Raw genomic sequence first — 24,667 nt, 5'->3', positions numbered from 1 at the left:
ATCTAGTCTGCCCAATATACTGAATACTATGGATAGCCCCTGGCCCTATCTTATATGGAGGATGGCCTTATGCCTATCCCATGCATGCTTAAACTCCTTCACTGTATTTGCAGCTGCCACTTCTGCAGGAAGGCTATTCCATGCATCCACTACTCTCTCAGTAAAGTAATACTAGCCTGTCTACCAGAGCAAATCCCCACAACTGTTATACAAGCCGTACACTGACTACGCTACATTGTATCAAAGTGTCAGGTCTTCAGGGTTGTCCCATGAAAAGATAGAATAAAATATTTACAGAAATGTGAGAGGTGGACTGACTTTTGTGAGATACTGTATATATATTTATTTGCATGTAAGATAGGATGTCCCTTATGTATTGAGTCTCCATGGCATTGTATGGATTTTGATATTCTGTTATATTCACAAGCAGAGCCCTTGTAGCACTCAGTGGATATCTTTCGGGAGTAGGGTTCCCACCCTATTAACAATTAGTACAAAATCTCCAGTTAGACCGTATTGGATGCAACTTGTTTATTTTGTGTTCAAAGTTGGTTGCTGCGGCGAGGTAACGTTTTGGCAACTCTGTGCCTTCATCAGACTGCAGCAAAAAAATATATATATAGTATCTATATCATTCAATATGACAGCGGATATTCAATGCACATTTGTATATAGGAAAAATACATAAGTGAAAATAAATGAATACATTTAAAGAAAAAGGATTTCCGCTGGAGTTCAACGTTACAGAACCTGTTGTGGCAAGGACACAGTCAACCAGTGTCATCCTCTTTTTGTAAAAAAAAGCTGCAGTGGTGAGTTAAGGGAATCGCCCGATAAGCCATTATAGCACCTGTCTGTAGTAATATGCTCCTATCTACATTGCACTCAGTTTATTATAGACATGATGATGCTGGACCAGAGTCCCAGGGACGGCTTACCTATACTTAAATTTAGACATATTCCTATCCATATTGTACTCAGTTAGTTACAGGTTAATTACAGTTAATTATAGGTATAACGATGTTGGCCCAGTGTCCCAGGAACAGCTTACCTAATGCCGCTTGTAGAAGAAGAAGCCACAAGGTTATAGACGCAGTTGTGAAGAAAACATGCGGTTGTACCGCTAGAGGATAGATGCGCCATGTCTAGAGTACTGTGGCATGGGTTTCGTTAATTTCTAACGATAATTTGTTTTCCCTTAGTCCTAACAGTGGCACAGATGGGGTATTCTGCCCCTGTGGACTGGTTAGGACAGGTGGAAGTTTTAATGAACAATAAAAAAACACTGGCATGCACACGCCCTCCCTGCCCCCAATAAAGAGGGGCGTAGCCCTCATGCTATTGTGTAATAACAAGTAGACAAAATAATAATAATAAACAAGGGGGGGAAATTTGTGTGCCACTGTTAGGACTAAGGGAAAACAAATTATCGTTAGAAATTAACGATTCCCTTACGTCCTAACCAGTGGCACAGATGGGGATTTAGCAAGTAGAAACCCCCATGGGAGGGTCCTCATGCCTGGCGGAAGATAACACTGTCCGGCCAAATGAGGAATAACTATGTATTCTAGTATCCACTCTATAGTGTGAGATAAAAGTGGAGTGAGAACTCCAAGAAGCTGACTTACAGATCACATCCAATGGGATCGAGCTTCTCTCTGCAAAAGAAGTGGCCACTGCTCGAATAGAGTGGGCCCTTACAAATTCAGGGGGCTCCGAGCCCTGAGACATGTGGTAGGCAATTAAAGAGTGCCGTGTTTGTGTGAGGGGAGGCGGGGCTTTAATTATTTAAACCTGGCTCTCCTGCCCCCACTTGTCGGTTCGAATGCTTTCGAATCGGCTCGTGGGTTGGTGCCAGAGAAGTGCGTGCGTCACTGGAGAATCGGGTGGTCGGCTGCGTCGGGCTCGTCACTTCGGTGATTAGGTAGGCAGGGTGGCTGCACACCCGTCTCGCTATGTATAACATGGGGGGCTGCCGAGCGTGCCGCCGGGCCCCAGCCGCGCTGGCGACTGCCCGCACTCCCGATTGTTTCCGGCACCCCGATACAGGCACCCCGATACAGGCACCCCGATCCGCTCCAGGCCCCGCGCCAAGCACCCCCGCTCCCACGTGCAGCGTCCCCCAGGCGGGCTCCCCTCATCTGTGGCTCAGCAGCGATGGGTCACACGTCCTTCACATACCCAGAGCAGCGGTCACGCCGGCCGTCGGCTCCTCAGCGCAGCTCACTGGCTTGCTGCGCTCCAGCAGGCCCTGGCTTGATAGAGGGCGACACCTACAGGCCCATACTGGTACTGCAGTCCAGGTACAGGGCTCCTTGCTCAGGCACAGTGGCTAGGTACTAAGGCAGGACAAAAAAAAAAAAAAAATATTATATATTTGGGATATGTTTTAAGGATCAAATATAAAGAGGGCTCCAAAGAGGGGGGCTGGCCACGTCACTTTGCGCACGCAGCCGGGCGGCCCGCAAGCCCATACGGCGAGTCAGGGGGTTGGTTCGGGCGCAGTCGCAATAATCCGGTGGACAGCAAAGGAGCGGTGGCAGGAGTGAAGGGTCACCCAGCCACCGTGCGCTCACTCACATGTCTGTCCTTGTTTATTCAGGTCCACAGGTGGTTGGCTAACTTACGATACTGTGGGGTTTGTGGCTGTCATGGCCGCCAGGTGAGTCAGGGGTGGTGCAGGCGTGGGCCAACCCCCTCCTTTTCTCCTGCATAGGCTTGGGGGACGGGGGATGGTGGACTATTATGGCCAGGCCTCTGGCGCATCTCTTACAGGGTGGCGCCTACAATCGTGGCCTTTGGTGGGGGGGAAAGAAGTAAAAAAAAAAAAAAAAATGGTATAGATAGGAATGTTGCTTTGCCAGGTCTGTCACGACTACAGACTCCTTATAAAGCCCTGCCACGACTGCAGGCAACAGTCTGTCACGACTACAGACCCGTTATAAAGCCCTGCCACGACTGCAGGCATCAGTCTGTCACGACTACAGACTCGTTATAAAGTCCTGCCACGACTGCAGGCATCAGGCTCCTTTCACACTAGCGTTCGCTGGTCCGCTCGTGAGCTCCGTTTGAAGGAGCTCACGAGCGGACCCGAACGCAGCCGTCCAGCCCTGATGCAGTCTGAATGGAGCGTTTCAGCTCCGCTCGCCTCCGCACGGACAGGCGGACAGCTGAACGCTGCTTGCAGCGTTCGGGTGTCCGCCTGGCCGTGCGGAGGCGTGCGGATCCGTGCGGATCCGTCCAGACTTACAATGTAAGTCAATGGGGACGGATCCGTTTGAAGATGCCACAATGTGGCTCAATCTTCAAGCGGATCCGTCCCCCATTGACTTTACATTGAAAGTCTGGACGGATCCGTACGAGGCTATTTTCACACTAAGGCTGTTATATGCTAAAATAATGCAGACGGATCCGTTCTGAACGGAGCCTCCGTCTGCATTATTATGAGCGGATCCGTTCAGAACGGATCCGCCCGAACGCTAGTGTGAAAGTAGCCTCAGTCTGTCACGACTACAGACCCGTTATAAAGCCCTGCCACGACTGCAGGCATCAGTCTGTCACGACTACAGACTCGTTATAAAGTCCTGCCAAGACTGCAGGCATCAGTCTGTCACGACTACAGACCCGCTCTAAAGCCCTGCCACGACTGCAGGCACAAATCCGTTACGACTACAGACTCGTTATAAAACCCTGCCACGACTGCAGGCATTAGTCTGTCACGACTACAGACTCGTTATAAAGCCCTGCCACGACTGCAGGCATTAGTCTCATGTCAACAGACTCGTGAGGTAATACTACCACGTCTACAGGCGATGGTCCGTTACCGCTACTCCCGAGGTAGGGTCCCCTCACGACTACAAGGGCCAGTCGGTCACATCCACAGACTCGGTCGCACTCCCGTTGACTACAGGCACTGGGTGGGCATCTACAGGTAGTTGCGTCACGTCTACGCACGCGGGTCAGCCACGGCCTGGGGGTCAGCCTTCACGGTCACAGGTAGGTCCGGTCAGGCCTCAGTCTCCCAGCGGGTTCCAGTCACAATAACCAGCCCCTAGGGGGGGCACTCCTGCGCCGGCGCATAATGCCAGGGAGCTATGCGGCTCCCCACGCGGCACACGATTCAAACCGGCGGGGGCCGGGGCTCACGGTAAAGGAAGGGCTCCCTCTGATCCGGTGCACATCGCCAGGGAGCGGCGCTGCTCCCCACGCGGTACGAGTGTCCAGTCGGCGGTGGGTCGGCCCTGGCTGAGGGGGGGGGCTCCCCCGCACTGGTGCACTCTGCCAGGGAGCAGCGTGAGCTCCCCACGCGGCTGGGGGTAAAGGTGCAGGACACCGTTTCCCCGCTCCTCATCTTCAATAAAGTCTGGCACGGGCCGCCGTGCCGTTAGGTAGGCAGGGATCGGGGGAAAGAGTACCAGGCTCGGTCAGGGGGAGCAGATCATAGGCGGTGGCTGGCTTCCTGCTGCCGGCCGTACAGAAGGTTCCAAGGGGGTCATTTAGGCACAGGATGTTAGTTAGTCCGTGCAGGTGACCTGCGTTATACCATGCTCTTCGTGCTCGTACACAGAGCTGTGCCCATACTGGAGCTGCGTAAGTGGTTTATAGTTTTAAAAAAAAATAAAAAATTTCAAACCACAATTAGAGTCTTTCACGCATGGCTTCTCCGTTTTAGGTGTACACATATGACTCCACCATTAGAGTCTCTCACACATGGCTTCTCCGTTTTAGGTTTACACATATAGTCCGCCATTAGAGTCTTTCACGCATGGCTTCTCCGTTTAGGTTACACATATGACTCCGCCATTAGAGTCTCTCATGCATGGCTTCTCCGTTTTAGGTGTACACATATGACTCCACCATTAGAGTCTCTCACGCATGGCTTCTCCGTTTTAGGTTTACACATATGACTCCGCCATTAGAGTCTCTCACGCATGGCTTCTCCGTTTTAGGTTTACACATACGACTCCTCTATTAGAGTCTCTCACGCATGGCTTCTCCGTTTTAGGTTTACACATATGACTCCGCCGTTAGAGGCTCTCATGCATGGCTTCTCCGTTTTAGGTTTACACATATGACTCCGCCATTAGAGTCTCTCACGCATAGCTTCTCCGTTTTAGGTTTACACATATGACTCCGCCGTTAGAGGCTCTCATGCATGGCTTCTCTGTTTTAGTTACACATATGACTCCGCCATCTGAGTCTCACGCATGGCTTCTCTGTTTTAGGTTTACACATATGACTCCGCCATTAGAGTCTCTCACGCATGGCTTCTCCGTTTTAGTTACACATATGACTCCGCCATCTGAGTCTCACGCATGGCTTCTCCGTTTTAGTTTTACACATATGACTCCGCCATTAGAGTCTCTCGCGCATGGCTTCTCCGCTTTAGGTTTACACAGATGACTCTGCCATTAGAGTCTCTCACGCACGACTTCTCCGTTTAGGTTTACACATATGACTCCGCCATTAGTCTCTCATGTATGGCTTCTCCGTTTAGGTTACACATATGACTCCGCCATTAGAGTCTCTCACACATGGCTTCTCCGTTTAGGTTTACACATATGACTCCGCCATCTGAGTCTCACGCATGGCTTCTCCGTTTTAGTTTTACACATATGACTCCGCCATTAGAGTATATCGCGCATGGCTTCTCCGCTTTAGGTTTACACAGATGACTCTGCCATTAGAGTCTCTCACACATGGCTTCTCCGTTTAGGTTTACACATATGACTCCGCCATTAGTCTCTCATGCATGGCTTCTCCGTTTAGGTTACACATATGACTCCGCCATTAGAGTCTCTCGCGCATGGCTTCTCAGTTTTAGGTTTACACATATGACTCTGCCATTAGAGTCTCACGCATGGCTTCTCCGTTTAAAAAATAAATAAATAAATAAATAAAAAAAAATTCCACTTTTTCTTTCAGGTTTGTCCAGGGGCAGATCGGTTGCCAATGCTAGACTGACTAGTCTCTCATCTCACCATGGCTAACAGACTGATGGCCAATTGCTTGGCCAGTAATACCCTGAGGGCTTACAAGACAGCTTGCCGCCTGTTTCAGAAATATGAACACCTACCCGGCTGCTGGCCGGGGGGGACTATCACTCACCTATTGGGCTTCGTCGGGTTTTTTGCCACTCTCAATTAAACCTGTCCTATAGCACTGTTAACTATACCTGGCAGGTATTCAGCACATTCGGGTTTAGTTAACAGGTTCAGGGGTCGATCCTCTCTCGATCACAGGACATTCCTTCCACAGGGGCGCAGCAGCTGCGGCGTCCATGCATAAGGTACCAGTACATGTAATCAAACTGTTGGGTCGTTGGAGTTCCGCGTGTTCCATGCGTTATATCCCGGATCCTTAATACAAAATGTCACTGGCTTTCCGAGTTTTGGTTTTGTAGTTTCTGTTATCAAAGTCTTTCAAAACTCCTATGCATGGTTCTTTTGGCCCCTTTAGGCTACCCTTCGATAAGCAGTTCCGGCATAACTCTGCTGCTTCTAGGTAGGGGGGGGGGGAATATAGGCTTAGGTAGGGGACCCTCTCGTAATGAGCCGATCCGAGCACAAGTGGTAGGCAATTAAAGAGTGCCGTGTTTGTGTGAGGGGAGGCGGGGCTTTAATTATTTAAACCTGGCTCTCCTGCCCCCACTTGTCGGTTCGAATGCTTTCGACCCACCCAGAAGCCCTCCCTTCTTCTCAGGACTCATCATTGGTGTGGCCCCCTTTAGGCTACCCTTCGATAAGCAGTTCCGGCATAACTCTGCTGCTTCTAGGTAGGGGGGGGGGGGGAATATAGGCTTAGATAGGGGACCCTCTCGTAATGAACCGATCCGAGCACAAATAAGACTCCCGAATTGCCTCTTTAATCCAGCGACTGATGGAGGGCTTAGAGGCTTTCCTCCCCTTATGGGTACCGGAAAAAAGGATAAGGAGGTTTTCATCCTTCCTAAATACCTTGGAGCTTTCCAGGTAAATCCTAAGACATCTCGCAATGTCGAGGGTATGGAGAACTCTTTCCTCAGAGGAGGGGGATGGAGCCAATGTTGGTAGGGAGATCACCTGGTTAATATTGTCAAAGGAGGGAACCTGCAGGAACTTTGTATAAGGCTCAAAGGCAGAAAAAGCCTGGAGTTCCCCAACTCGCTTTGCAGAGGTAACAGCCAACAAGAAGGTGATCTTCCAGGTCAGGAACCTGAATCCCGCCTCCTCTAGGGGCTCAAAGGGGGGAGATGATAACCCCCTGAGCACGACCGATAAATCCCAAACAGGGATGGGTCTGATTACTGTAGGCTTTAATCTTGAGGCTCCCTTCAGGAATCTCTTGATAAGGGGGTCTTGAGAAACAGCTCTGTTGAGACAAGCAGAGATTGCTGAAATCTGCACTTTAAGGGTAGCGGGTGATAGCCCCTTGTCCAGACCGTCCTGTAGAAACTGTAGGATCATCGGGATGGAAGCTTCAGTGGATGTTTGCTGATGCCTAGAACACCAGGACGAAAAAATCTTCCAGATTCTGGAGTAGGCCTTGTTGGTAGCTTCTGATCTGGAGTGCTCCAGGGTTCTCAAGACAGACCCCGATAGCCCTTCTATCCTTGGAAGGGGCTGATCAACCTCCAGGCCGTCAGGTTGAACATTTGAAGATTTGAGGAGACCTGGGTTCCCCCCGACACCAGTGCTCTCTCTGGGGGAAGCCTCAGAAATTGACCCCGACTCATCTGTAAGAGTTGGGTAAACCAAGCTCTTTTCGGCCAGTATGGGATAATGGCGATAACTGACGCTTGGTCCTGCCTGATTTTCATCAAGACCCTTGGTATCAAGGAAATTGGAGGGAAGATGTAGGCCAGCCTGAACCTCCATGGGATTGACAGTGCATCTATTGCCACCGGGTTGTCCTCCCTGTAAAGGGAGCAATACCTCTCCACCTTGGTGTTGAACCTCGTTGCCATGAGATCGATCTCTGGCATGCCCCACCTGAGCGTTATCTCCTTGAAGACCTCTGGATGAAGTGACCATTCTCCGGTTGGAAGACCTCGGCTCAGGCGATCCGCAATCACATTGTGAACTCTGCGAATGTGAACGGCTGATAAGTGGGTGAGGTTCAGTTCTGCCCAATCCAAAATCACCCCTATCTCTCTCAGGAGACTTTGTGACCTCGTGCCTCCCTGCTTGTTGATATACAACACAGCGTTCATGCTGTATGACTGTACCTTCACTGCCTTCCCTCGAATGATGGGAGCAAAATGAAGAAGAGCTAGCCTGATTGCTATGATCTCCAGGAGATTCGTTGACAATAACCTCTCCTGAGGGGTCCAAGTTCCCTGGACTGTCTTGTCCTGAAGATGCGCACCCCAGCCTACTAGGGATGCATCTGAAGTAAGTATGGGACTTGCCGTCCGTGAGGTGGGACCACCACCTCAGAGAGGATCGGACTTTGTAAGGCAGGGAGAGCACAGAATTGAGTCCCACTGGACTGTGATTCCACTTGGCTAATACTTCCGACTGGAGCGGACGTAGATGCCATAATGCCCAAGGTACCGCCTCTGCGGTTGAAGACATTAGTCCCAACATCCTCATCCACGTTCGAATCGTTACCTGTTTTGGTACAGAGAGGGAATGGGCTGTCTGTTGCACGGATTGCTTTCTTTCGGGAGTGAGATGAATTGTCATCCTGACTGAATCCACCATGAACCCCAGGAACCTTACCGAGGTGGCTGGTTGAAGTTGGGATTTGTCCCAATTGATTATCCTAACTGATGTAGGAATGTAACAGCCTGTTGGATGTGTTGGGACAGGATCGCTTGGGAAGGGGCTCTGAGGAGCCAGTCGTCCAGGTATGGAACTATACTCAAGCCTTGAAGTCTTAGAGCGGCCACCACAGAGACCACCACTTTGGTGAAAGTGTGTGGGGCTGAAGAAATCCCAAACGGGAGGGCCACAAACTGAAAATGCTTTAGGACCCCCCCGATGTTTACCGCGATCCTTAAGAATCTTCTGGACCCAGGATGGATGGGAATATGGAGATAAGCATCCTTGAGGTCCAAGGTTGCCAAGAAATCTCCCGGCATAAGAGGATTGGTCACTGACTGGATAGTTTCCATACGGAACTTCTTTTGTCTTATGAAGCGGTTGAAGAACCTCAGATCTATAATCATTCTCCACCCTCCGGTAGTCTTGGGTACCAGGAAAACTGGGGAGTAGATACCTGTTCCCCTCTCTTGGAGAGGAACCTCTTCTAAGGCTCCCCTTCTGGAAGTATTCTAGTACGTAACTTTCTAGAATCTTCTGCTTGTTGCTGGGAAGAAGCCTTGTCTGGACAAATTTGTCCAGAGGCCGACTGCTCAAGTCTACAAGGTAGCCCTGAGAAATTACACGCAGGACCCAACTGTCCTGGATATGATCCTGCCAACAAGGTAGAAAGTGTTGTAGGCGACCGCCTACGGAAATGTGGGGAGAAGGGAGCCCGAGATTTCCAGTCAGACCGGCTAAATACCAAGAGCCTCGAGGAGGCCCGCAATCAGAGCGCCGAGGACTTCTTGGGGGGTCTAGAACCCCAAGAGGATTTCCCTCCTCTACGGGAACCCCAATTCCTCTGGGGTCTGGGTTGCGGTTCCGCTCTTGAACCATACCCCTTGCCCCGACCACGAAAGGACTGCTGGGGCAGGGGACTTGCCCTTCTTGTCCGACAGCCCCTCCATTATCTGGTCCAGCTCTGCACCAAAGAGTTTGCCGGGTTCATACGCCATGGCACAAAGATTGTGCTTTGAGGTCGTATCGGCCTTCCAAGATTTCAACCAAACCGGACGCCTGCCCGCGGTTGAAAGAGCCATAGACTTGGATGCCAGCTTCAGTTGTTGTGGAGCTGCGTCACACAAGTAGTCAATGGCAAGGCTGGTCATCTTACATGAGGCCAGAATGTCGTCCCTAGAGACCCCATGGTCCAGGTCAGACTCAATTTGGGAGAATCTTGTTTTTAGAAAATTCGGCGGAGGCCGAGGCCGAGGAATAGGCGCGCCTAAGGGCGCAGTCCGCCTTCCGGTCCATTTGGTCCAACAGACTTGACCCGTCGTCTGATGGGATCAGGGTCCTTCTGGATAACTTCGCGATCGCCATGTCCACTTTAGGGACAGGCCCCCAGGAAGATACCTGATCCTCTTTGACCGGAAACACGGCCTTGAACCTTTTGGTCAACACTGGACCTTTCTCTGGCTTTCTCCACTCTGTTTTCATCAGAGACAGGAGAGAATCATCTGCTTTAAAGGCCCTAGGCCCCCTAGAGGCAGAGGATGAGGCTTCCCCCGGATCAACGTCCTGGTCCCCCGACCGGACGGATTTTAGTTGCCGCTGGGCCTTCTCCAGCGGGAAAAAATAAGAGAATCCATCCTCCTCATCCGAGGAGGAGGCGGAACCTTCCCTCGCCTCCTGACCCCCAGAGACTTCCATCGCACGATGGGGGGAGGAGGGACGATGACGTTTGGCGACCAGGGTACTCTTCAGTTCCTGTATGGAGGCGTTGACCTGGCTCATGTTGGACTCCATGTACCCCTTCACCCAATCGACCACATCGTGGACAGATGGCTCCAACTGGGGGAGTGACTTGGCCCTACAGGGTGGGCAGCGGGAGAAATCATAAGAGTCCTCCAGGACGATCTGGCAGTCATGGCACTGCAGGTGGCGCCTCTTGCCCGCGGATTTCCTGCCGGGCTCTCGCTCTCCGTCACCGGTAGACGACATGGCTGAAAATTAAAAGAAACATGAATTTAGCAAAATTCAAGAAAACAGAGCTTAATTGTAAGCTTCAGGATCTTTACCCAGAAGATCCTAGCAAGCTCTTATAGTAAGAAACAAAGATTTTCAGCACAGAGGTAGCAAAACTCTAGCACCAAACCACACTCAAGGTTGACAGCAAGCTGCGCTCCAGGAGACTGAACCTGGAGCTTCACCAAGTTTAAATAGGGTTTGTTGGCGCCAAAAAGAAAGCCCCGCCCCCAAAAGGGGCGGGGTAAACCTCTGAGTTTATCTCCTTTGAAAAACAAGGAAAACTCTACATTAGGGACCCAGAGAAGGACCCTGAAACATTTTAAAGGCCCCCACGGCCCTCAACTCTCTAAAATACACCTTCGGCCGACGTTATCAATCGGCCGGAGCGAAAACCGGAAGTGACGTCACTTGACGTCACTTCCGCAAGATGGCGGCGCCCAGCAGAACATGCGGGACGCCGCTACCGCCGCTCCAGCCACTCCACTCCCGCTCCATAAGGGAGAGGCATAGTCTAACAGTCGGCCGGAGCGAAACCCCGGAAGTGACGTCACCTGACGTCACCTACGCAAGATGGCGGCGCCCAGCCGAACATGCGGGACGCCGCTACCGCCGCTCCCCACCTCCGGACAGAGGTAAGCCCCAGCCTGAGACAGGGCTGCATAAGGAGAGACAAAGCTAAGGCCGGAGGACATCCTCCGGCCGCATAGGAGGAGCGGTACAGTTCCAAAGGAACCACAATAAGAAAAAAAGGGAATAAACACTCTCTCCACCGCAAGGATGGAGGAGTGCACCACCCTGTCCCGTCCTGTCCGCAGGACAGAAAAAAACACAATAGCATGAGGGCTACGCCCCTCTTTATTGGGGGCAGGGAGGGCGTGTGCATGCCAGTGTTTTTTTATTGTTCATTAAAACTTCCACCTGTCCTAACCAGTCCACAGGGGCAGAATACCCCATCTGTGCCACTGGTTAGGACGTAAGGGAATAATAATCGTGCGCTCTTCCTGAACCGGAAGTGCGTCACGTGGAACGCATAGGATCACCGTGATGCGTTCCACCACCCGGAAGTGTGTTGGTGGAGCGCAGCGCCGTGCTGTAGATGCATGGGGACGAGGAGAAGGATGTCGGACCTTAAAGGAAACAATAGTATAAGGTGGGAAAGCTTTATTAGATAACATATTATATGGAAAAACCGGATGGTCAGGATATGGGCGGAACTGTATCAAATGGAACGCATACTGTTGTAATGTTGCGTTCCACCGGCCGGAAATACGTCATCGGAGTATCATTGCGCTTAGATGACAGATGATTAGGAAAAAGAAGGGAGAAAGAAAAAAGGGGAAGTGAAAAAGGGAAACAATAAGGATAGAAAGGCTGAGATAGAGATTGGGAGAATGGAAGGGAGTTATCAATCTATATATATATATATCATATATATATATATATATATATATATATATATATATACACATGCGTGAATAAACCCACATATATATATATACATATATATATATATATATATACACATAGAGAAACGCCTGTGAAATATAAGGGAATAATCAGTCTCTAGGATGGTTATGTAACTGTCATAAAATACTAAAGGTGACATAATAAAATAGATAACACGGAAATGTATACAATGACGACATGTATAGACATGAGGTATAAACAGGACATGGCTAAACCACAAAGAGACTAAAAGTAGAGTATAGACATAAGGTGTGACATGACACAAAACTAAACAAAACAAAAAGGATACAGTGCGGCGTTAGAGTGGTCCTGATGAATCAATGGGCCTGTGGAGATAAAAAATGAGAAAAGCAATGAGTAAATCGTCATTATCAATTGTATTTATAATAGGGTTTGTATCTCGTATTCCTTATGGAGCCCCCTTGGTTCCATACTCTCCAATTTGTGGATCCAGAAGGCTTCTCTTAGTTTGAGTTAATTTACTCGGTCACCACCCCTTCTCGGTGCTGGGATGTGTTCTATTACTTGGTATTACAGTTGGGAAATGGAGTGTGAGGCTTGTTTGAAGTGGTATGGAACAGGGAGGAGGAGATTTTGTTTGCGTATTGTAAATTTGTGTTGGCATATTCTATTACGGATGGTTTGTGTAGTTTCGCCCACATAGATCAGTCCACATGGACATTTGAGTGTATAGACTACGAAGTCAGAATCGCATGTGATGAAGTCATTGATCAGAAATTGTTTACCTGTGTACGGATGACAGATGCTGTTGCCTTTTTGTACATGTGAGCACTGTATGCAATGATGACAGGGGAATGTGCCCTTCTTCGGTGTCCCTAAGAATGTCTGGCGAGTTATCTTGGTGGCTGACCCTATATCTGCTCGGACTAGGAGGTCCCGTAGATTTTTGGGGCGTCTATTACACATGAGAATCCGTTTTTTTAATTCTTCAATTTCTGGGTAGGCCCTAGTCAGTAAATGCCAATGGGATCTGAGGCTATTTTCCATTTTTCTGGCACATGGGTGAGATGTATGGATGAACAGGATACGTTTTCCTGATTGACGAATGGTATTGCGGGGGTGTATAGGATGCTGTATTAGATGTGCTGGATAACCTCTCTCCTTAAAACGTTCCTGCGTTTCCTCGATTCTTTTTGTCTGTGTGGGTTCAGTTTGTACAATTCTGTGTGCCCTTTGGAATTGTGACATTAGAAGTGATTTTTTGGTATTGATTGGATGGAAAATGAAGTAATGTAATAAATTATTTCGGTCAGTGGGTTTCCTGTATAGGTCAGTTGTAAGGATACCTTCCGGATTTTTTTGTATTAGTGTGTCTAAGAAGTTGATCGATGTGTGATCAAAATGAATGGTGAATTAAAGTTCTGGTGTGATATGATTCATGAAGTTATGGAATTCAAGTAGTGTTTCTATGGTGCCCCTCCAAATGCAAAAAATGTCATCAATATATCTCTTCCACATTTGTACGTGTGTCCTAAAGTTGTTGTCTGGGTAGAAGTGGGTTTCCTCAAAGTCTGACATGAAGCTATTGGCATATGGAGGTGCTACATTAGATCCCATTGCCGACCCTTGTTTCTGTAGATAAAACTGGTCCTGGAACAGAAAGAAATTGTGGTAGAGGACTATGGACAGTAAGTCCTTACACAGGGAGATCACGTTTGGATGTTTGTCTGTTTTTTTAAGTAGTTTATCTACCGCTGTTATGCCTTTTTTGTGTTGAATTGAAGTGCATAGGCTAAATGCATCCCAGGTGAGTAGAATGGTGTCATTTTGTAGGGGACCCAATTTTTTTTAGAATGTTTAGAAAGGCAGAGGTATCAAGTAGGAATGAAGTTGCTTTTTTGATCTCGGAAGTAAGTATTTTTTCAAGAAAAATGGAAAGGGGTGAGAGAATGGAGTCGGTAGAAGCTACAATGGGACGTCCAGGTGGGTTGAGCAGATTTTTATGAATATTAGGTAATGTGTAGAACACTGGAATGATCGGGTGTCTATTAGTCAGAAAGTTTGCTGTCTCTTGGTCTATGGTTCCTTTTTCTATATGTAGGGTTAATGTATCTTGAATTTTACGGGCTATGACTGTTGTTGGGTTGTGGGTAAGTTTCTCATAGACGTCCTGATCGTTGAATTGTCTCAGAATTTCTGCAGTGTAGTGGTCTTTTTCCATTATGACCAAAGCTCCCCCCTTGTCTGATGAAGGCACAGAGTTGCCGAAACTTAACCTCGCCGCAGCAACCAACTTTGAACACAAAATAAACAAGTTGCATCCAATACGGTCTAATTAAAGTTTTTGTACTAGTTATTCTGTTATTTGCACTTTTTACTATTTTGTCTTGAATAATTGGATTTGCATCTGTTTGTTTACCTTTCTGTTTGTAGATGAGAAGAGAAATGGGCAAAATTAGCCAGAAACGAGCAATTACATTTATAAGATGTTTCTCTCTCGGTGCAGCTCTGGTTGTGGCTATGAAGAGCTGTGTGTGAATGCGTTGTTGAGTTACAGGAAAGTTGGGTACTTGTATGAAGGCAAGTAAAGCATGCGTGCATACTAACAGTAAGTCATATTAATAGCAAGGAAAAAGGGAATGTATAAATTGAGGTAGTAAATGTGTTGAGAGGAACCACTGACATTTCTATAATGTTTTATGTGTGTTATGTAATGTGCAGGTGTCATGTTTTTATTGGCGCTCCAAGAACTCCGATGTGTGTGTGACAGGGGCCCTTTATGTTCGCCTGTTTCTATGTCTGTGGACCGTTGGTCTGACCACATACAGTTGTTAGGCCTGGGCCTTTTGCCATACCTCCCTCTGTCTCACCTGTCATATCCCAGCATCTCCTGCCTCGCTGCCCGTTGCTGTCTCCACCAGATAGGGCAGGCGCGCGCCTACCAGACGAATCCTTCGGCCATGCTGCCTCTGTGCTCCATCCCATGCTAGCGTTCCATAGGTGTGCGCGCCCGCAGCTTCCTGATTCCAGGGGTGCGTGCTTCCTGCCTCCCAGCACAGCCCCTGGGTGAGGTCACAGGTATAAATAGCAGCTTCCTCTCCTAGGAAGTTACCTGAGCATTGAGAAACTACCAATAATAGCGAATGTGTTCTGTTCTGATCTTCTGTGGTTGACCCAGCCTGTTTGACCATTCTGTTTGCCTGCTGCCTGCATCGAACACCGGACCTGTCTGACCCTGAACCTGTCTGATCCTCTGCACCGCACTCCTACCTGGTACCGGCTTCTGATCTCTGGCATGTCTCTGACCACGCTTCAGCTTCTGTCTCTGACAACCATCATCATCATCATCTGCTACCATTACTCCAGTCCTCTCTGCAAAATACCACTTCTGACCACCGTGTCTACTATTGGACTTGAGTGTTACCTGTTGTCTGACTCAGTGAGTCAGCTGTCAGCCATGTTTACTAATCCTGTATATAGTGGTTCAGTTTCTCTCTTGCTGAGTTCTGTCTTCTCTCCTGGGAGAGTGCTGATAACACCCTAGGGGTTAGTGGCTGCCATCCCTAGGTTGACACAGAGAATCCACAATTTCCACGGCATTCCCCTTCATGACGGCACCAAAATGGAGTTTGCTCCCCTTGTCGCTCTAGGGACAGGAAACAGAGAGGGTTAAAAGGGCCCCTCCCCTTACACACCCCAGTGTTTTCCTGTCCCTACAGGACTGAGAAGAAGTATGGATGCACGGATGAAGGGGGCCAGTCGATTGGGTCCTCCTGTGGTCTCCTTCTTCCTGTCATTAACCACCCAGGCCAGTACTCTCACTGTTTGGGAGTACCCCGTCTTGGGTCCTACGTCCCCAAACCAGTTCGGCTGCTCGGAGGGCTCTGCGGGGCTCTCAGCAGGCGTCACATGGCCGGCTTGGAGCGCTGTTTGCAGCTTGCTGCAGCAGCCGGCCTGAATGAAGCTAATTGCCAGGCAGGTGGGTGCAATTACAGCAGAGAACAGTGCTGTGATAGAGGGATGCCTTTCCACATGTAGAACGCCTCTCCAGTCTGTGTTGCTCCACTGCTCACTCAGACTACAGGCAACATGGAAGCGTATCGTGCCGACCCTGCAGAAGCCCGGAAGACGTCTGTAATAGTGAGTGAGGTGGTATACCCACCCATTCCCCTTCCCATCACTGTTTTCTTATAAGGTTCTCTCTGTCCCTTCTCTTTTTCAGGGGGTCAAGGAGCCTTCAGGGGGGGGGGGGGAAGGAGATAGGAGGCAGGTCATATTTTGTTCTATGTGCTGTAGTCCCTTACCTAACTCATATAGGCGCCCTATCTGTAACACCTGTATAGGGACAGTAGTTAGGGAGTAGTTTTGTCAGAACCCCAAAAATGAGAGAGAACAGGTGTTTCACACTCTTGATGTTAGGAGAACAGTTCTCAGGTACCTAGAAGCTGCAGCTGGGTGGAGGTTAGATGAGAACCTTTTTGATCAGTATGGGGGTAAGAATAGATGCAAGAAGGCCTCAAAGGACACAGGTTGGTACTGTAGATGGATCAAGGCAGACATCATACAGACTTGCAAGGGAGAAGGGAAAAATTGTCCTCTTGCAATAAAACCACACTACACAAGAGCAGTCTCTTCTTCCTGGGCCGAGAGAGCAGACGCAGCTCCAGATCCAATCTGCAGGGTGGCTACATGGTCAAGCCTTCACACATTCACCTGTCATTACAGACTGGACGTGTTGGCCAACAAGGACTGTTCCTTTGGATGCAAGGTCCTTTAGGCCGTGGTCCCTCCCTATCCTTATCTGGTTTGGCTCCTTTTTGGTGCTGTCATGAAGGGGGATGCCATGGAGCGAGGAATTATTCCTACCGTTAATTCGGTTTCCACTAATCCTTCATGACGGCACCACCGTAACTCCCACCTATTTTGATGTTGAGTTTGTTATCTCACATCCTGGTAGTAATTTGAAAAAGCACTGGGGTGTGTAAGGGGAGGGGCCCTTTTAACCCTCTGTGTTTCCTGTCCCTAGAATGACAAGGGGAGCAACCTCCATTTTGGTGCCATCATGAAGGATTAGTGGAAACTGAATTAACAGTAGGAATAATTCCTATATCTCTGGTTTGACCAATGGTTCCCACCCACTGGTTGTAACAGTACGCTCAGGCCATGGATTCCTCTGACTCAAAACATGACATAGACAAAGTCCTATGTGAACTGCAACAACAGCGTACCATTCAAAAGCAAGTAACATCTTATCTTCAGCATGTGACTGCTCATCTTGATTCCATTTCTGCGACTATTCAACCTCCACAGACTCCTATATCTGCCGCTACTCCTGTGACTATTACTGCTGATCCTAATGCTGGTCCACGTTTGTCTCTATCTCCTCACTACAATGGAGATCCAACGTCATGCAGAGGATTCCTGAAACTATGCATCATCCTTTTTGAACTTTTATGTTACCAATTTCCTTCTGAACGTTCTAAAGTGGTATTTATTATTTCCCATCTAGAAGAAAAGTCCTTGGCATGGGCAAATTCTATCTGGGATAGAGCCAGTCCCATCACTAACAATATTTCTCTATTTCTGGACTCATTTCTCAAAGTGATTGAACCAGATTTTCTCTTATCTGCTTCCTCAGCTCTCCCGTGCATCTGTTAAGGTGCACGCTCTGTTGGACAATATGCTATTGAATTCAGTACCTTATCCTCTAAACTGTCCTGGAATGAAAATGCTCTCATTGCTACCTTCTGGGAAGGCCTTAATGGCAAAATCAAGGATGTACTTGGAGGGAAAAGAGATTCCATCTGCTTTGGAAGCCTTAGTGACTCTGGCTACTAGAATCGACATCCGTCTGTCTGAAAGATCCCATGAATCCCTCAGTGGGTCTTCTGCTAGAACACTTAAGCCCTGGGTGGCTCGGTCTTCTGTTCCTAAACCCATGCAGGTGAATCACATTAGGCTGTCAGATGAGGAAAGACGGCACCGTCTCTCTGCTGGTCTTTGCCTATACTGTGGTGGTTCCAGCCATCATATCCACAACTGTCCTCCAGTGAATTGGGTCCTTAGTAGAGGTGACACTAATTGAAGATAGTTCATATCTGAAAACCTCTGTTTTACTGTAATAATGGTAATGCTAGGTTCTCTGTGACAGCCTTCATTGACTCTGATTCAGCAGGAAACTTTCTGCACCAGGCTGTGGTGGATCAGTATCAAATCCCAGTACAACTACACAAGAATCCCTTGGTTGTGACATTGGTCAACTGCAAAACCGTATCAGAATCTGTGTTATATGACACTGAGCCTCTGGATCGTCAAGTTGGAGTTCTACATTCTGAGAAGATTTCCCTGTATGTACTTCTGGAACTGTCTCGCCCTGTCATGTTGGGGCTGCCCTGGCTCTGAGTCCATGAACCCATCCTGGAATGGAAATCAGGAGAGATAATCCACTGGAAACAGTTGTGCCAAGGCAAGTGCCTGACCTCTGTAACGCCAAAAGTTTACTCCCAACCACCTGCAAATTTAGAAGGCGAACCTACCGTATACAATCATTTTGCATATGTCTTCAATAAAAAAAAAGAGCAGAGACTCTTCCTCCTCATCATCCATACGATTTCCCCTTTGATCTGTTGCCTGGATCTAATCCTCCTCATGGTAGGGTGTAGCTCCTCTCACTCGAATCTCAAGCGATGGCCGACTACATCAAGGAGAATCTGGAAAGAAGGTTAATTCGCAAGTCCATATATCTGGCTGGGGCTGGCTTCTTTTTTTGTAAAATAGAAAGATGGATCTCTTTGTCCTTGCATTGATTATTGTGGACTAAACAAAATCACACTTTGTCTTTGATTTCTGAACTTTTTGTTAAATTATGGGGTGCCAGGATATTCTCTAAATTGGATCTGCATTGAAAAAACACAAAATGCAATCGCACACTGCAACCAGCACTCTGCCCTGCCTTTATGCTGGATGTTGAATAAGGCATTGGTGTACATTTTGGCCAAAGCGTAATAAGCCACTCACCGCGTCAAGGTTGCCTTCATGAGTGGTCCCTAACACTAGTTCCTACCTTTTATGGGCCATGACAGCCACATAAAGTCCAGGGAGCGCAGGTACAGCATGCATGCCAAGCACACTCTGCTTTTAACCCCGTCCGGTGCCATTACAGCTTTCATCGGATCCAGGGATGCAAGTACTCACATGCATGCTGAGCCCACTTTATACTTCTCCTGGAGCCTAATGGCTACTGGTAGGTGCTGTATAAGCAGACTCAGTTTTATACTGACTTTAAAACCAGCCTCCAGGGGGCAGATTAACTGGACAGGTGTGCTTGACTGCTTGGAGATCGCCACGCCTCCAATACGTACTACAAAGAGAAAAATATGGAAAATTTCAGCCCGCACAACCCCTAGCAGGTGCAGATTGCTATGGCGAAATAGAGATATAAATGTAAAAACACAAAATGCAATCGCACACTGCAACCAGCACTCTGCCCTGCCTTTATGCTGGATGTTGAATAAGGCATTGGTGTACATTTTGGCCAAAGCGTAATAAGCCACTCACTATGGATCTGCATTGAGCCTACAATTTAATCTGTTTCCGTGAAGGCGATGAGTGGAAAATGGCATTCAGTACCCGTTAGGCTAAGATCACATCAGCGTTCAGCCTTTCCGTTCTCCTGCTCCTTTAAAGGAGATGTGATTCAAGAACCAATGTCCTCCTCATCCTCCTGTCACGACCCTTGGCAAGGTCGTGACTCTGTGTCTGCACGTGCGGTTGCCGTTGGCAACGTTGTTTGCATGTGAGGCATTTTTCCTTGGTTGTGGTGTTTCCCCATTTTGGTTTACACAGGGTTAATTACTAGTGGTGTGGTGGGTGTGACCTCAGGCTTCCTTATATATTGGTGTGTTGGAGCCTGAGGTCATAGTTTGTTGGTTGTCAGTCTTTTTAGGAGCTTTGCTCTCGGGCTGAATGTAGTGTCTGTGTGAGTCACCCTTATTTATTATATTGTTTACCTTGCCCTGGCTGTGAGTCCGCTCCGGTGTATTTCTGTTGTTCCTCCTTTACCTGGTGTATGTTGTTTTGGTGTGGTCCTTGTTTGGAGGTTTGTGTTGTGGTGTGCCTGCTCCGAAAGGGACTTGCTTTCCCGGAGGGGTTTAAGCAAAAGCAAGACTGTGGGCTTCCCAGCCTGGAGCCGTCCTTCCATCTCGGCTGCGGCAGGTAAGTGTGGATAGCATTTGTTTTGTTGCTGTGTTACTTACCTGCCGTATTGCTTATCCCATAGTCTTGCATCCTGCCAACTATGGGCCTCTGGGGACACCATTCATCCGTGATGAAGGATGAATGGGTAGTCTCTGCCCTGTCTTCAGGCCTAGGGCATAGCAGGGATACCTAGGGTTCTAGGTTGGTGAGCATGAGCCCCCTTACCTTCAGAGGCGGCTCATGCACTAGGAGTCTAGGGAGATTTCAGGGTTGCATTAAGAGGTGACCTGCTCCCTGTTCCCTGCTATCTGGCATTGAAACACTGTTCCTGAAGTCTCCCACCTAACTGCAAGACGTCTTGAAAATTGCCAAAAAACTGCATGCACTTCAGCCACTTTTACAGTACAAAACATGCCCACCTTGAGCTGCAAAGGCAGAATAGTGTTCCCCAACATTGCCTCATATGCCACGTTTCCACATGATGGAACTTCACCCTCCACATGTTGGAATAACTATACGAGCAGAGAAAGGGTGTCAATGATTTCTTGATGATGCAAGTGGACAAGGGTATTCCCCTGTGTAACTTCGACGTTAGCCAGTGGCAGCTCATGCGTGACACTTGCCGTTTGCTCAGGCCCTTTAAGGAGACCAGTTAACTTGACAGTTGCCAGGACTATGGGATGAATGATGCCATTCCACTCCTTGACATCCTGAAGAAGATGCTCATAAATCTGTCTGGCGAGGGGACAGGAGATGTGGCACTTACATTTTACAGTCACCTGAGCCCTGTGGGGGCTGAACTGGTGGAGGAGAAGGACGAGGAGGAGGACCTTAAGGCTGAGGAATTGTATACAGAAATACAGTAGGTGCTTTATTTCCCCAAGTGACAGGAGAGGAACACGAGGAGCTAGAGGGTTATGTGGAAGACCAGGCAGATGACCCCGACAGACCGTGGCAGTATGCAGTGGAGATGGAGGCAGGGAGTTCCTCCAATTCCCTTGTCCAAATGGCCAGATACACGCTGAGTTGCTTGCATAGTAACAACTGCATTATCACCATTCAGAAGAGGGATGACTACTGGTTCTCCACCATGTTAGACCCTCACTACCAGGCCAAAATGGGGGCCTTTTTACACCTGCTGAGGAATGATAAACGTAACTACTATTGAGACATCCTATGTAGTTGGTTGGTCTCTGCCAATGTGCCCCATTGCCCATCCTCACAAAGGTCTGACCCGGGGGCAGGGTCGGCGCAACCATATAGGTGAACTAGGCGTTCGCCTAGTGCGCCGGACTGCTGGGGGCGCCCTGGTGGGCACACCCTAACTGGGGCTGCAGCCCTGGGCGACAGGGCGAGCGGCTCTTGAGACGCCCTCAGCGCAGTTACAGGGGGGCCAGGAGGTGGAGGTCCTTCTTAAATATGGCAGACCAGGCATCTGCTTACCCTGATGGCAGGTGCCTGCTCTGCCAGTAAATTACCGGAGGAGAGGAGGCGGGCGGCAAGGGAGGCTGTTCTAGCAGCTCCCCACTCCTCCCTCGTGCACCCTCTGTGATGCCGGAATATGACTTCATTCCTGGAGGACTGAGGAGCTGCACCTCACTGGACGCCAGGGAGGTAAGTGTTTAAGTGTCTGCCTGTGTATTTATGTCAGTGAGTAAGTGTATGTATTGTCTGTCTTTCTGTCAGTAAATGTATGTGTGTCTGTCATTGAGTGTCTTTGTGTGTATGTCAGTGAGTGAGTGTATAACAGTGAGTGTGGATGTCTGTCGGTCAGTAAGTGTCTGTGTGTTTGTCAGTGAGTATGTGTGTGTTTGTCTGCCAGTCAGTGAGTGAGTGTGTGTCTGTCTGTCTGTCAGTGAATGAGTGTGTGTCTGTCTGTGAATGAGTGTGTGTCTGTCTGTCTGTCAGTGAGTGAATGTGTGTGTGTCTGTCTGTCAGTGAGTGAGTGTGTGTCTGTCTGTCAGTGTGTGTGTGTGTCTGTCAGTGAGTGAGTGAGTGACATGAGGGGGTGGCAAAATTGACCTTTCCCTAGGCAAAAATCCTTGCACCGGCCCAGCCCTGCCCGGGGGACCCTCTGAGCTCACACTCCACTGCCATGACTGCTGGGGGGAAGGGGGGCATGTGGAGCACAAGCTCTATCAGCAGCAACATAAAGGGGTTGGACACTTTCTGGTTATTGTTGACCAATGTGCATGTAAGATGATTATATGACACTTACTAATTTAGCCTTTGTTGATTTTATGTGACGTTTGCTATATTTCATAAGTTGTGTCCTCTTGTTGGGCAGATCGTTTTTGCTGTCCACACAGGAGATCTGTCCATAAGACGGCCGCTGATGGAGGGTCATGTGACCAAGCAAATATAACTCCAGACACATCACTCAGCCTTCACCACTCAAATGCACCATATCTGCCATCTGCACTTGAAATTTGGAGAGTTTAGTGCAGGTGTACTGAGTAATTTGCCTCGTCATATGACCCTCCATCATCAGCCATTTTATGGACAGGACTGCTGTGTGGATAGCACAAAGGACAAAGACAAAAAAAAGAGAATACCTTATTAAATATAGAAAATATTGCAGAATATCAGCAAAGACTATATTAGTAATTGCCATATACTAATTTCGCAAACACATTGATTAACAGTAGCCGGAAAGTGGCCTACCCCTTTAAGTCTTGAGCCTCTAATAAGTACTTTTCTTCACCACTCTATTGAAGAAACCACCCAGCAGCAGGGCATGGAACCAGCAGCTGGTGGCATACTTCGACTGCACCCTGTAATCCCAGATCCCCTGGACTACTGGGCAGCCAAACTTGAATTGTGGCCGCAACTGGCCGTGTTTGCTCTGGAGAAGCTTTCCTGCGTAGCCAGTAGTGTGGCATCAGAGAGGGTGTTCAGTGCGGCGGGGGGCAGAGTTACCCCAAAGAGAACTCTCCTTTCAACACAAAATATAGAGAGATTAATTTTTGTAAAGATGAATCAGGTTTGGATCAGCCATGATGTCCACACACCGATCCCCGATGCATCAGACTAGATCATTCTGGCAGTAATATTCTGACTGCAGTGTGCTGCCACACCAGAACAGGGCCACTATGTTACCTCCTCTTGCTGTTGCCACCCTCACCACTCTGTGACTAGGCCACTATGTTACCTCATCTTGCTTTTGCCAACCTCGCACCACTAGTGTCCGTGTTTGGCCTTGTTGTCATCACCATGTATTTTAACCTTCTTCTTGTCTTTGATGCATCCTTGATAATCCTGTCTTTGATGGATCCATAAGGCCTCTATCACACGATCAGTATTTTGCTTCAGGATTTGATCATGAGTTGGAAGCCAAAAGCAGGAGGGGTCCAAAACACAGAAGACTTGCAAATATTCCCATCACAAGTCATCTCTGTTTTGGACCCACTCCTGTTTTTGCCTTACCAATACTGACCAATTACCGACCAAATACTGACCGTGTGAAGGCGGATGCTCAAAAGACAGGATCCATTATTTTGGGGTTGTTCTTGTGACAGATCAGAAGAAGAGAAAATACACATCAACCCAAACTTACTGCTAACACCCTCTCCACTCTGTCATGGGCCCGCTACTTGTGTCAGCGTGTAACAGAACAGGTTCTCTAGCAATCTATGTGGAATCAGCAGAGGGTGTAAAAGAAGAGAGCCATTTCACTCTATAGTAGAATCTTGGGCCACTGCACAGATAAGTACATTATACCTGACACTAACATTGACCTGTAAGGCTGAGTTCACACTTCAGTTATTTGGTCAGTTAATTCCAGCACTTACTGTATGGTGAGCCAAAATCAGGAACCAAACCTACCCTCAGATAAGGTATCATGAAAAGATCTTCACCTGTTCTGTGTTTTCGACCCGTAATTGACCAAATAGTTGAAGTGTGAACTGAGCCTAAGAGTGACGCCTTTCATCTGCTTGTCATACTGATGCACAGTAACTGTTTCACTACCAGAAAGGACTAGCTATGCATGTTGCTGCAATGCACAGTGATACCCACCGAGAGACACTATCCCTGCAGGCCGGAATTTAGCTGATTTAACATATTTTGTAGCTAAAACAAAGAGGTATTACAGAGGCAGGCACCGCTATAAGCCTAGTCAGTCAATATAGCAACAGCACCTCAAACCGGGATAGGCGCACCTCTTCAGTCTCCCCTGCACAGCGGTGGTGCACAAACCGAAAAGAAACAAGAGAGCACTGTAGTAAAAGGTAAAGAAGGCGGCAGTAACCCACGCAGTTCGGTAAATGTAAGGCTACTTTCACACT

At 48.4% G+C, this 24,667-nt stretch overlaps 1 long non-coding RNA gene across 1 annotated transcript; it reads right to left on the bottom strand.

Moving 5' to 3' along the window:
* Window positions 1-634: 634 nt before the first annotated feature.
* LOC122923336 lies at window positions 635-15,123 on the bottom strand. Its single transcript, XR_006387269.1, has 3 exons — window positions 15,056-15,123; window positions 12,514-12,550; window positions 635-804 (listed from the first exon to the last, which is right to left on the bottom strand). It is a non-coding gene; the product is annotated as an uncharacterized LOC122923336 (long non-coding RNA).
* Between the last annotated feature and the right edge of the window lie 9,544 nt (window positions 15,124-24,667).

Source organism: Bufo gargarizans, unplaced genomic scaffold (genome assembly GCF_014858855.1).
Source record: "Bufo gargarizans isolate SCDJY-AF-19 unplaced genomic scaffold, ASM1485885v1 original_scaffold_1487_pilon, whole genome shotgun sequence".
Classification (NCBI taxonomy): domain Eukaryota; kingdom Metazoa; phylum Chordata; class Amphibia; order Anura; family Bufonidae; genus Bufo; species Bufo gargarizans.
The sequence above is the reverse complement of the archived record's forward strand: the minus strand, read 5'-3'. Positions and strand labels throughout refer to the sequence as shown.